This window comes from Amblyomma americanum, chromosome 1, assembly GCF_052857255.1.
Source record: "Amblyomma americanum isolate KBUSLIRL-KWMA chromosome 1, ASM5285725v1, whole genome shotgun sequence".
In the NCBI taxonomy this organism is placed as follows: Eukaryota; Metazoa; Arthropoda; class Arachnida; order Ixodida; family Ixodidae; genus Amblyomma; species Amblyomma americanum.
The window spans coordinates 469,996,373-470,007,041 of NC_135497.1; the positions used below are offsets into that span (position 1 = coordinate 469,996,373).

The 10,669-nt window shown below is 43.1% G+C and overlaps 1 pseudogene; it reads left to right on the top strand.

The window, feature by feature from the left end:
• The first annotated feature begins 637 nt into the window (after positions 1–637).
• LOC144126224 (uncharacterized) lies at positions 638–6,291 on the top strand (annotated as a pseudogene).
• Positions 6,292–10,669: the final 4,378 nt, after the last annotated feature.

The following is a 10,669-nucleotide window of genomic DNA, read 5'->3' on the forward strand; positions in this document are numbered from 1 at the left end:
GAAATAATCGGGTGCTGCATAAAAACTCAAATCATGCTAACAGCCTGCTGTTCCGAATGGCGTCATACGATTCAGTGTTTCGTGCAGCATAAAGTTACTAGTCAAGTTAGAGCCTAGCTTGCGTCAGGGATTCGAACCAGCGACCTATATTCGGGGACTGCGTAAAAGAAACGTATCATGGTAACTGGCGGCTCTAGTATTTGATGATTGATTGCCATGTGATGGGCGATGACAAGTTAATGAAATCATTGTTTTATTTGAATAATTAAAAATAAAATAAGTATTAAAAAAGGGAGGTTGAAAAGCATGATGATGCTAATTAAAATTTATAGCTTATAATTGATAAAATATTCCATGAAACAATTGAAAAAATGCGTTCAATGGTGTACTGCTCAGATCAGAAAGCACCCATTACGCCATCGCGATTGAGTCTTGAGTGCAGGCAAGCTGGAAAAGCCGGTCGTGTACGAAACGTGCTGGCGGCTACTATTTCGCGGCCGATGCTGTGTTGTATAAAAGCGTCTGCTAGGTTGCCAGTAGCCTTCCGCCGGTGCGAACTCTCAACATCCGCGATTGCGAAATCCACCGAGATCGTACTCTGCTGGTCACACGTACCTGAGGCTTACTGACGTTTACGATGTCCGGATCTGCGCCGAAGAAACGGCGTAAGCAGTATCTGGAGCCCGGCACATACTTTGACGTGCCGAGCACAACTCTCTACAGGCGTCAAAAGGACCATTTTGGGGCAGCCGTTGTCGGTCTGTTGAGTGCCACTGTGCTCACGGTCAAACCTACAAGTAATGGAAGTGTCTCCAGCGGCCAACCAAGCGCACCTTCCACTGAAATCACCGTGTGGGACAACACGGACGACGCAGCGGGCAGTACGGAGCCGAGGGATGAAGTGCACTCTACTGACTACCCAGACGTTCTGCCCATTGAAGGTGCCGCGCAAGACGGAGCAAGTGGTGCAGCGGCCGACGCAGAGCCTCCAAGCTACGACTTTCAAAATGACGAGTTTCAGCCAGAAAGTGATTCTTGCACCGACGAGAGTTCCAATATGTGTGGTGACGTTGGCATGAACAGTGACTACGACTTTGAAAATGACGAGCTGCAACCAGAAAGTGACACCTGCAGCAGATCCAGTTCTGATGTGGGTGGTGACATTGGCCTCAGCAGTGGCAGTCTCACTGAAGAATCTGAGAGTTCTGAAGATGAAGATGATGGGTTGCCGCCATCCTTTGCACAATTCAGTAACGAAAAGTTGCCAAATGCAGAGGTGACCAAGATGGGCGCTATAGCAGCTGTTATGGTATATGCAGTATCACATGGCCTAACGTGGGCTTCTTTAGGGGACTTAATAAAGCTAATAAATTTCCTATTTGGATAAAATGTCTTGCCCCAAAGCACATATTCGTTTCGCAAACTGTGGTGCAAGGAAAAACAAGACATTGTGCAGTACCACTATTTTCGCGAGACATGCGGTGCTCTTCTAAATGTGATTGAGAAGTCAGCACAGTGCCCCAACTGCCGGTAAACTAGTGCCCTGCAGAAGCTCAAGGACCGCGGCTCATTTTTCATCATTCTGAATTTGCATTAGCAACTCAGCTTTGCAATTGAAAGCACGAAGCCCCAGCTTCAAGAAAACCTGGAGAAGCTGCAAGAGCCACAGTCTGTCATTCCTGACATTACAAGTGCTCAGTGCTACAACAGAATGCGGGAAAGAATTCCGAAAGATGACCTCACTCTCACTGTCAACACTGACGGAAGTCCAGTTTGGAAATCGTCAAAGACCTCAGTGTGGCCCTTACAGTTCATTGTGAATGAACTGCCACCGCACTTGCGGTTTAAGCATCCTGTACTTGCTGGGCTCTGGTTCGGCAAGAAACATCCGAACATGCAACTTTTCTTGAAGAAGTTTGTAATTGAAGTCAACACTACCGAAGTAGTTAAGTGGACATATCTGACACCTACACACTACTCTAAATCAGCTGTGTTGTGTTGCTCAGTCGATGCGCTAGCAAGGGCAGTGGTACTGAATATGGTCCCCTTCAACGGGTACTTTGGATGCCCCTTGTGCTTCGTCCGAGGGGAGCATGCTGATGGTGAGCAGTACCTGATGGTTCTTAGCAGCTCGACAATGGTTTGGGTGATTGCTGAACACTGAAGAGTTATCAGAGCTATCAGCAGAACCGAAATCAGAAGAGCCTTATTTTTTTGAAGGGTCCCAGCTTATGGAAACTACTATTCCTGTGCTTAAGTGCTGTATTATCTTTTTGCCTGAAGGGAGCATGCGGTACATCATAAAAGAAAAGCCAGAAGCCAGAACCACGTACATGATTATAGGCGACATGAAGCTTGCAGAAGGTTATGATGACATAATCAATGGCTTCAAAGTGCCATCTGCACTCATGAATTTGGGAGGTAGGGCATTTTTCACCTTTCTTCCTTTCTTCTCTAGCTGGCATGGACTGACCGATGTCACAAGTACTACATATGTGGCAAAACATATCCGAGGTATGAACGGTCGCTTAGTAAAAAAGAAAATAAGGTTAATCGCCCTCACTACATTTAAATTCCTGCATGATCAAGTCCATTTCTTGTTTTCAGCATTAAGAACAGTGCTGCAAACCACATCCGTTTAGGTACTGATAGGTATTGTGTAACCTGCGAATTCTTTCCTTAGTTACTCATGGAAACTCCCTTGAGTGGCAGTGTTTGCCATGATATGTGTCATTTTTCCACGTCATTATGCCGGATTTGTGGTGCAGCAAGGCACCCAAGCCTCTCATATGCACAAGCCTAGATCAGTGCAGCATTTACAAAAGCACAAGAGATTTGGCCTGCATGCTTTCCCAATGATCCAGCCTTTCTACCTCAAGAAGGAGGAGCTTCACTTGCTTTTTGTCCCCGGGATTTTCTACACATTCCAAATGTCTCCACCAGTCCATGGTTTTCGTCAGCTATAAAACGTTAGCTCTGGGCTACTGCCTTGTTTATTAAACTGTGCAACACCTAATACAAAATTGGTTGCTTCCAGTATTTAGTTTCTACAGTCCCTGCAATATGATAATTTTTGCAACTAATTTTAAGCATTATTTTGTCTCATTTTATCCACCTTCAGTACGTACATCAGTATTTTCCTCATTCCTGTACTTTATCTCATGGCATTTTGCTGTATTTTTACTACTATTAGACGTTCTCTTTTATTTCAGGTCTAGACCTTATCAATGGGTTTAGTGTGGAATATATGCACTCTGTCCTGCTAGGCGTTGTCAATTTTGTCAACGTCGAACTCAGGTCAACACTTCTATGTTGGTAAGGCAATGCACACAATGCGGTTCATTCGGGATTCACTTACTAGTTAGAGTGCACATTAAAGAACCCCAGGTGGTCGAAATTTCTGGAGCCCTTCGCGACGGCGTCTCTCATAGCCTGAATCACTTTGGGACGTTAAACCCCTATAAACTAAATCTAAAACTTACTAGTGAAAGTTGCTGAAATATTACTGCTTTTTGTGGCGCTCCATTTATTACTGATTATCGTCACTTTTTCAAATGTGCATCTTATTGCAGGGAAATGGCAGCTGAGAGATAGTAGACCATGCACATGCTATAATCTGTGGCCATGGCTATACTGAGTATGATTAGTGGAAGGCACTGTTGATGGTGCCTCTACATAGTGTACAAAATGTGGTGGAATAGTATGATGCAGCCGTTTAGTACATACTACAAAGCTGGCTTCCTAGTGGACATATTTTGAGAAACCATGATGACATAAGATGGTGGTAGCATATTTCATTATCAACTGGCACACTTAGGGGCTCGTAGGCTGCTGGTAACTGCTGGGTAGGAAAACCTGCTGCATAAAATAAAATGCATAATGTTCTTTGCAATGTACTCAGCATTTAATCTTATTTTAATTGGTAGAAGCAGGTTGCAACCATATGCATGTACAGATATTTATATAGTGCGTATAGCAGTCCTTCTGCCTTTAATTTTTTTCCTGCCATCTGTTGGGTTTTTTGTATTCTACAGGAACTATCAGGAATTATCTCTGCTCACAACAAAAGTATGCACATTTATTTTGCAGGTCGCCCTTCTACACTTGAAGACATTGATTCACGGCTGTTGGCCATCAAACCTCCACACTGTATGACAAGGCTGCCTAGGCCAATTAGAGAACGAGGACATTGGAAAGCATCTGAGTGGAGGCAGTGGATACTGTTTTATGCTCTGCCGTGCCTAGAAGGTTTCCTGCATCCGGAATATAGGAGGCACCTCTGCAAACTGTCAGAGGCTCTCCACATCCTTTTGCGAGAGGAGCTCACTCTGTCTGAACTTGCCAAAGCAGGCAACTTATTACAGGTCTCATTTGTGAATATAGCATAGCTGTAAAGTAACAGAGGTAATCATATTGTTTTTTGACTATGTAAGATTTTGACCTTTTTACACTCTTGTACAACTGTCTGCAAGCCGTTTTGAAGTATTATTTACAATCATAAATGTTTTTCCTGCATAGTATATTCAGATTAGTTAATTTTGTGAACTGTGGGTCTAAAATATTCACAGAAGGCACAAACTGGTTGGTGCATAAACTTCAAAAATAACTCCTGCCATCTTGTAGCCCCTTTTCCTCGTTTTAGAGTGCCCTTCATATTCACTGATGTTATAGTATTCATCATATTAGATATATAGTGATGTTTTTGTGCTCTTTGTTCCTTTAGTTAACTACAACACTTCTGAAACATTATCCATTGCTTGCCTGTTAAAAGTTGTGATGTGGTAAATTGGGTAATGATTCTTTTGCAGTAACACAGACAATTGAGCTAGTTGCTACATCTTTGAAAACTTTCGAAAGCGCTGCGACAGGGGACACAAAGAGAAAGACACGAAGGACAAGCGCTACTATCAGCTGAAGTTTATTGGAAAAAACACAAGAATAAATAGCTCACGCAAGGCAGCCAGCAGCGCATTCGCCTACCCCAAAAATGACAAAACGAATCGCTGTGTTGAATTGAGATACCGAATTTCACAATCATTGATTAGAACAGATGGTGTGCTGACGCATATGTCGCAGTTTTTGGGAATATGATGTGCCTCTGATAATTCCCTTGTTAGCTGATTGGAATGCCTATACAGAATGTTTGTACTATTGAACAGAGGTACACACGCATTTTTGTCCAACGGGTTAGAATTGTTAAGTTCGCTGTCTCTATAATGCAGGGCCAAATTAGTGGTAAGAGCCCCCTTTAAAGACGAATTATGTTGGCGTAGTCGTGTGCAGCTTTTGCTTAGCAGCTAGTGTCATGCAAACTTAAAGTGTGCTCTTTCTGGAATAGAGAGATTTCATGCTCTTGAACATGGAACTGCTTGTTTTCAATTAACCTTCGCATAGAAAACTTGAAGAAAAAATCTTGCAATGAGGTGGATTGAGAATAACTTGACTGTGTTTGTCGAGGAAATATTTATTAGCTCTCGACTTCACCTAATATTCATTACTTTTTTATTTTCAGAGCTGCTTCTGGAGAGCTTCGTCATTCAGTGCAAGAGATTATATTGGGTTGCCAGCTTGACATTTAATGTTCATGTGCTCCTTCATTTGGCTAATTGTGCTCGGTCACTTTGGCCACTGTGGGCACATTCTGCTTTTGTTTTTGAAGGTAGAAATGGGCACATAGTTCGGCAGGTGTCAGCTGAAAATGGCATCCCTCCGCAAATATTGAACGCATTATTATGCATCAACAACTTCACAAGGTGATGAGCAGCAGCTTTCTGTGTCTCCACGAGAAAGAGTTTTGCATGGAGACATTCGGGTATCCCCGTTTACAGAATGCTACGCATGTTGGCAAGTTGTGCCTTTTAGGCAAGGGAAAAGACGTTGCTCTAAGCGCTGAAGAGCAGGATGCTGTGAATAATCGCTTAGGCACGAGTACATTCACAGCACTTCAGTACGAGCGCTTTGTACAAGCAAAGCAGGACTTTCATAGCACTGCATACAAGCGACCATCCCGTTCTGACTCAACATTCATCAAAACATGCAGTGGCTCGTACGAGCGCATCGAAAAAATTATTATTACTAGAGGCCAAAATTTGCGTCTTGATGTGCAGACCAATAATCATTGCAGACCGGGATGCTGCACCACCGCACATCAAAGAGTGCTTTGTCTCATCTGGCAGAGCACTTAATGTGGTACTGCCGGAGGAAGTGGCTAACTGCTGCCTTTTCACTGAATTTTTTCAGCAAGAAAGGACGTTAATTTGCGACTTGCCGAATAGGATAGAAAGGGATTGAGGCTAGCAGCAACTGGGTTCAAGCGTCTGATCACCATGCTTAGAGTATCAGCCTCATAAAGCCCGCAAATGTAATAATCTAAATTATCGTAATTCCTTAAGCTAATAGCACTAACACAAATAGAGTCATACCGGTACCTACGAATAACAAGGCTAGCAGACTTTCACGGTCTGAGCATATCCTAACGTAGTCACTGAAAGTTCAAAATTACTCAACCGACAGCGGATTGCTAGCTGTTCCCTCCTATCCGCAAACTCACCTACAAAGCGTTCATTTGCTCAAAATTGGAACATGTACCTCACCCATTTGGAACCTGCACCAAACTTATCTTATTTACAAAATAGAATCAGTGCAAAGCTGTGCAGCCCGGATTATAGTGTGATGTTATGACCACAGCATCAGTGTTTCAGGCACAAAATTGTCGCTCGGCTTACCTCCACTGTCTTTTCATCACACAATTGCCGAACTTTGTCTTTTCCATAAGCTATAGTGTGAGCACTGACCGCGGTTTCATCCATCTCACCTATCTGTATGCCACTTCATCTTCCTCACCTGTGTATACTCATCGTCATCACTTGGGCTGTTTGCGGGTTGGAATAAACCTGGTTCGTGAAGTCCTGCCCTACACATACGTGGTGGAGGTGTGGGCTACGATTTCCCTCACTTGCACAAAACATTCCTACTTCCACCAAATAGAACATCGCGTCGTCTTTTCAACAATTTATATTTGCAGCATTTACATGGTTCCACTAATGCCTACCATAAATCTTTCTTGTCATCAGCCATAGAACGATGGAAGTAGCAGTTACCTGACAGATCCCATGGCAACTGAGTGCGATCTGAATAGATTCTAGAATCTACTGTTCAACCATACTTGTCGTTAGCTGTAATTAACACGCATTGCCTACTACTCCTTATGTATCACAAATGCACTTCTTATTAACATCTTTTTATGAGTTACTTCTTGCACCCCTATTCGTATTATGAGCACCCTTTTCGAGGTTGCTTGTATTGCTGCGCGGCCACAGTGTGCATACGTATGTTTGCTTCACCCTTTTGCATTGCCTTATAATAATTTCCTCGCCTTCTTTTGCTATGTAACCATAATGTCCTCTTGCTTTTTTTGCTCCGCATTATGTAGTGCCCCACCTAAAGGCCCTTAAGGGACAATAAATGATGATTTTGATACAGGTTGAAAACATTGCGGAGATGTACTGGCATGTGTTTGTGCCAGTGAATGTACAATAATAGTTGTTTATAGGCTAGTGGAGCAGGATTCACTTATGCTGCTTGATGCTTATTTGTAGAAAGTACACAACACAAAAGCAATACCTAAATGTGGATTCAGCAGAAATTCTTTCCCGCTGTGTCCTCACTTCATGTCATTTTTTCCTTTCTCTTGAGATCTGTATAGTAGTGAAAGCTGTAAATACTGTGAACATAAAGTATATTTTTATTTTTGCATTTCAAGTGGACAGACTGTGTGCAAACTGTCCTGCATGATTATAGCTTTACGGCTCCATTTGCTTAATATATAGCGTACTACAGAATATATTTTTGAAGCAAATCTGTCCGTATTTATACATGCATGCTCGAGATAAATTCGAAATTTGTCGATTGTTTATAATAGCAGATGTACACACTGTAGTGCAATAAATAGTGTATAGCAGCTCAATTTTCTAACAAATTTTCGTCACTTCAGGGCGCCTAGTTCTGACAGCTGCTCTCTGAGGTGTTATCAAGAAAATGAAATTGAACGCATATTGAATGAATTATTCTGAAACATTTTACTTCCCAAAACATGGAAACGCAATATTTTCTGCCATACAGGGAATAAGAATGCCAGACCACGTTTTTCGAGTTCATTTTCTTAGTGTTAGGTTGTATACCAGAGCAAAACATTTGGAGTTGTTTTCATGGTCTATACATATGCATGTTTTCCTGCCGATATAGTACATTACACGGTACCGCACTAGAAAAGCTTTGCATACATACTTTTAATTGTGTTCACCCATTGAAGTTATCTTCGAACGATTATTCAACAGTTGACTGAGCAATAAAAGCACGGTGTAGACAGCCTTAAAAGCAGACATACAGCTCAAAGGGGCATTCAATGCTGAGAAAAAGCCGTCTTTGTGACCTTTTAAGGTGCTTCGCGTTGGATGAAGGTGCGGTTATGCATGCGGTGAGGCTTTCGCGCGGCTCCTGCTTTTCTTGGTGGCATTGCAAGCGAATTGATAGGCTTAGAGAAGCGTTTAATTCTACCTTTGAGCAGAATATGTGTTCACCTTGCTCGAAAACCGATACTGTGTTGCTTTTGCTTTCTTAAAATTAAAAATTTTGATGTCGCTATACCTTCCTCGAAAACCGACGCTGTGTTGCTGCTGCTTTCTTAAAATTAAAAAAAATTGATGTCACTATAAAACAAGCCTAATTAAATTTATTGAATTGAAATTGAAGGTTCCTGTTTCATTTTCGCCGTCAAATCCACGCTAGCCATGCACCCACGGCATCGCGGCACACCCGGCATCGCGCCGTTCGCTGCCGTGCACCAGCCGAACTCGTGGACTTAGCCGTAGCTGCGGTAGTGATATTTATGAGTCTGCCCGCACTTTGGCCACAAAGAGCGCTTGAAACGTGCTCTAACTGCCTAGAGACAGCCCCAGAGGCTCTCGGGGTCTGGTCGGCAGGCCGCTTTCGTATGATAGCGTGCTCAATTGTTTTAGAGAGCCCATAATTTCGTATAGTCCTCGCCTCTTCGCTCTGTGCCAAGACGGGCCTGCCAGCGGTTCTTTCGACCAGTATGTGCCTGCCGTGCTCGTTGCCTCCATGAAACGCGAAAGCAGTCTTGACCGCTTTGAGGTCGCCGCGGTGAAACAAGCCGACTTCTTGTTGTGAAGTCCAAGCGCGACACTTAGATTTCTGCATTCGGGGGTAAGCTTTCCGAGGTCACCGAGTGCACCGCGTTCCACGCTTCGACGTCCGGGTGCGTCAGCCCTCTGCAAACCACGCAGGTTGCCTCGCATGATCGACGAACACATGACACCATCGCTCACAGCTAGCCGTCTACACTCCCAGTATTATGCCAACGTCCGCCATGAATGAAGTTTCTCCAGCAGTTGCTGCCACCACGTTGCCACGAAGCCAGCATCACGGACGAAATCCATTATGTTGACCCCAAGCTTCTGCTGGAAACCGCCATGGCCGCCGATACCAGCATCATGGTGGTCAATATAGCGCCAGCATTTATGACCGTACCACTATTTTGCCACTATAGCCGCCATGAATCCACTCTGCTTCCTCTATAGCCACCAAGAATCCATTCTGCTTCCTCTATAGCCACTAACCATCCGCTACGTTTCCGCTGTGGCTCTCGGTAGGATTTCCGAGAGGGTTCACTAATAAAATCCTTCCATGCGGTGCAGAAAGGTTGTAATTAGTGATGATTTTATTATGTTGACGAATGTGCTGTTGCATGACTTAGGAAACCGCCTTTAGGAGACTTGAGAAACACTCAGGAAGATATAGGAAACAGCACAGGACAGGAACTCCGCTCTTTGATTCTTTAAAGAGTAGGATGGCACATATCCACGTATAACGTTTCTAAAAAAGGCTTGAAGAGTTAATGAGGCCGGACACAATAAAGTTCTGGGGCCATATGAGTCCTTCCAAGCATGAAATCACGAAGATAAATATTGACGCTGACTATAACAGACGCTAGTGTGATTCCGACACACTATAACAATTATTTACAGAGTGTCTTCATGAACCTAGATGAATTTAAGCCTCAGAGTGTTTGTAGTGGCGATTCGTTTTCTCTTTGTAATAACAATTTGATAAATATTCGCGAAGAAGTTTTAGCAATGTTAGTTAAACTTAAGACAACAAAGTCTTCCGGACCCGATGGTGTTCTGAATTCATTTCTTAAACGCTACGCGGAAAAAAATATCTCAATGCTTAACTGACATGTTTAATTTGTCTTTGACCACAGGTGTTACACCGTCTGATTGGCGTAAGGCTCGAGTTGTCTCTATTCTATTCTTAAGAAAAGAGACCGCGAACTAGTTACCAATTATCGGCCTGTTTCCTTCACGAACAGTTTCTGCAAGCTGTTAGAACGTGCTATTTTTTGTTATGCTGTAAAATTTATAAAGGACCATAATATTTTGACAGCTTACCAGCATGGTTCTAGGATAGGCATGTCATCACTTACCAAACATTTACCTCCTGTGCATAAATTTGCAAGAGTGCTGGATGCTTTCGGGCAAACAGACGTCTTATTTTTTGACTTCAGCATTGCTTTTGACAAGGTGCTTCAAGGAAAATTATTGTTTAAATGAGAAACGATTGGACTTCCCTCCTTCATAATTCAATGGGT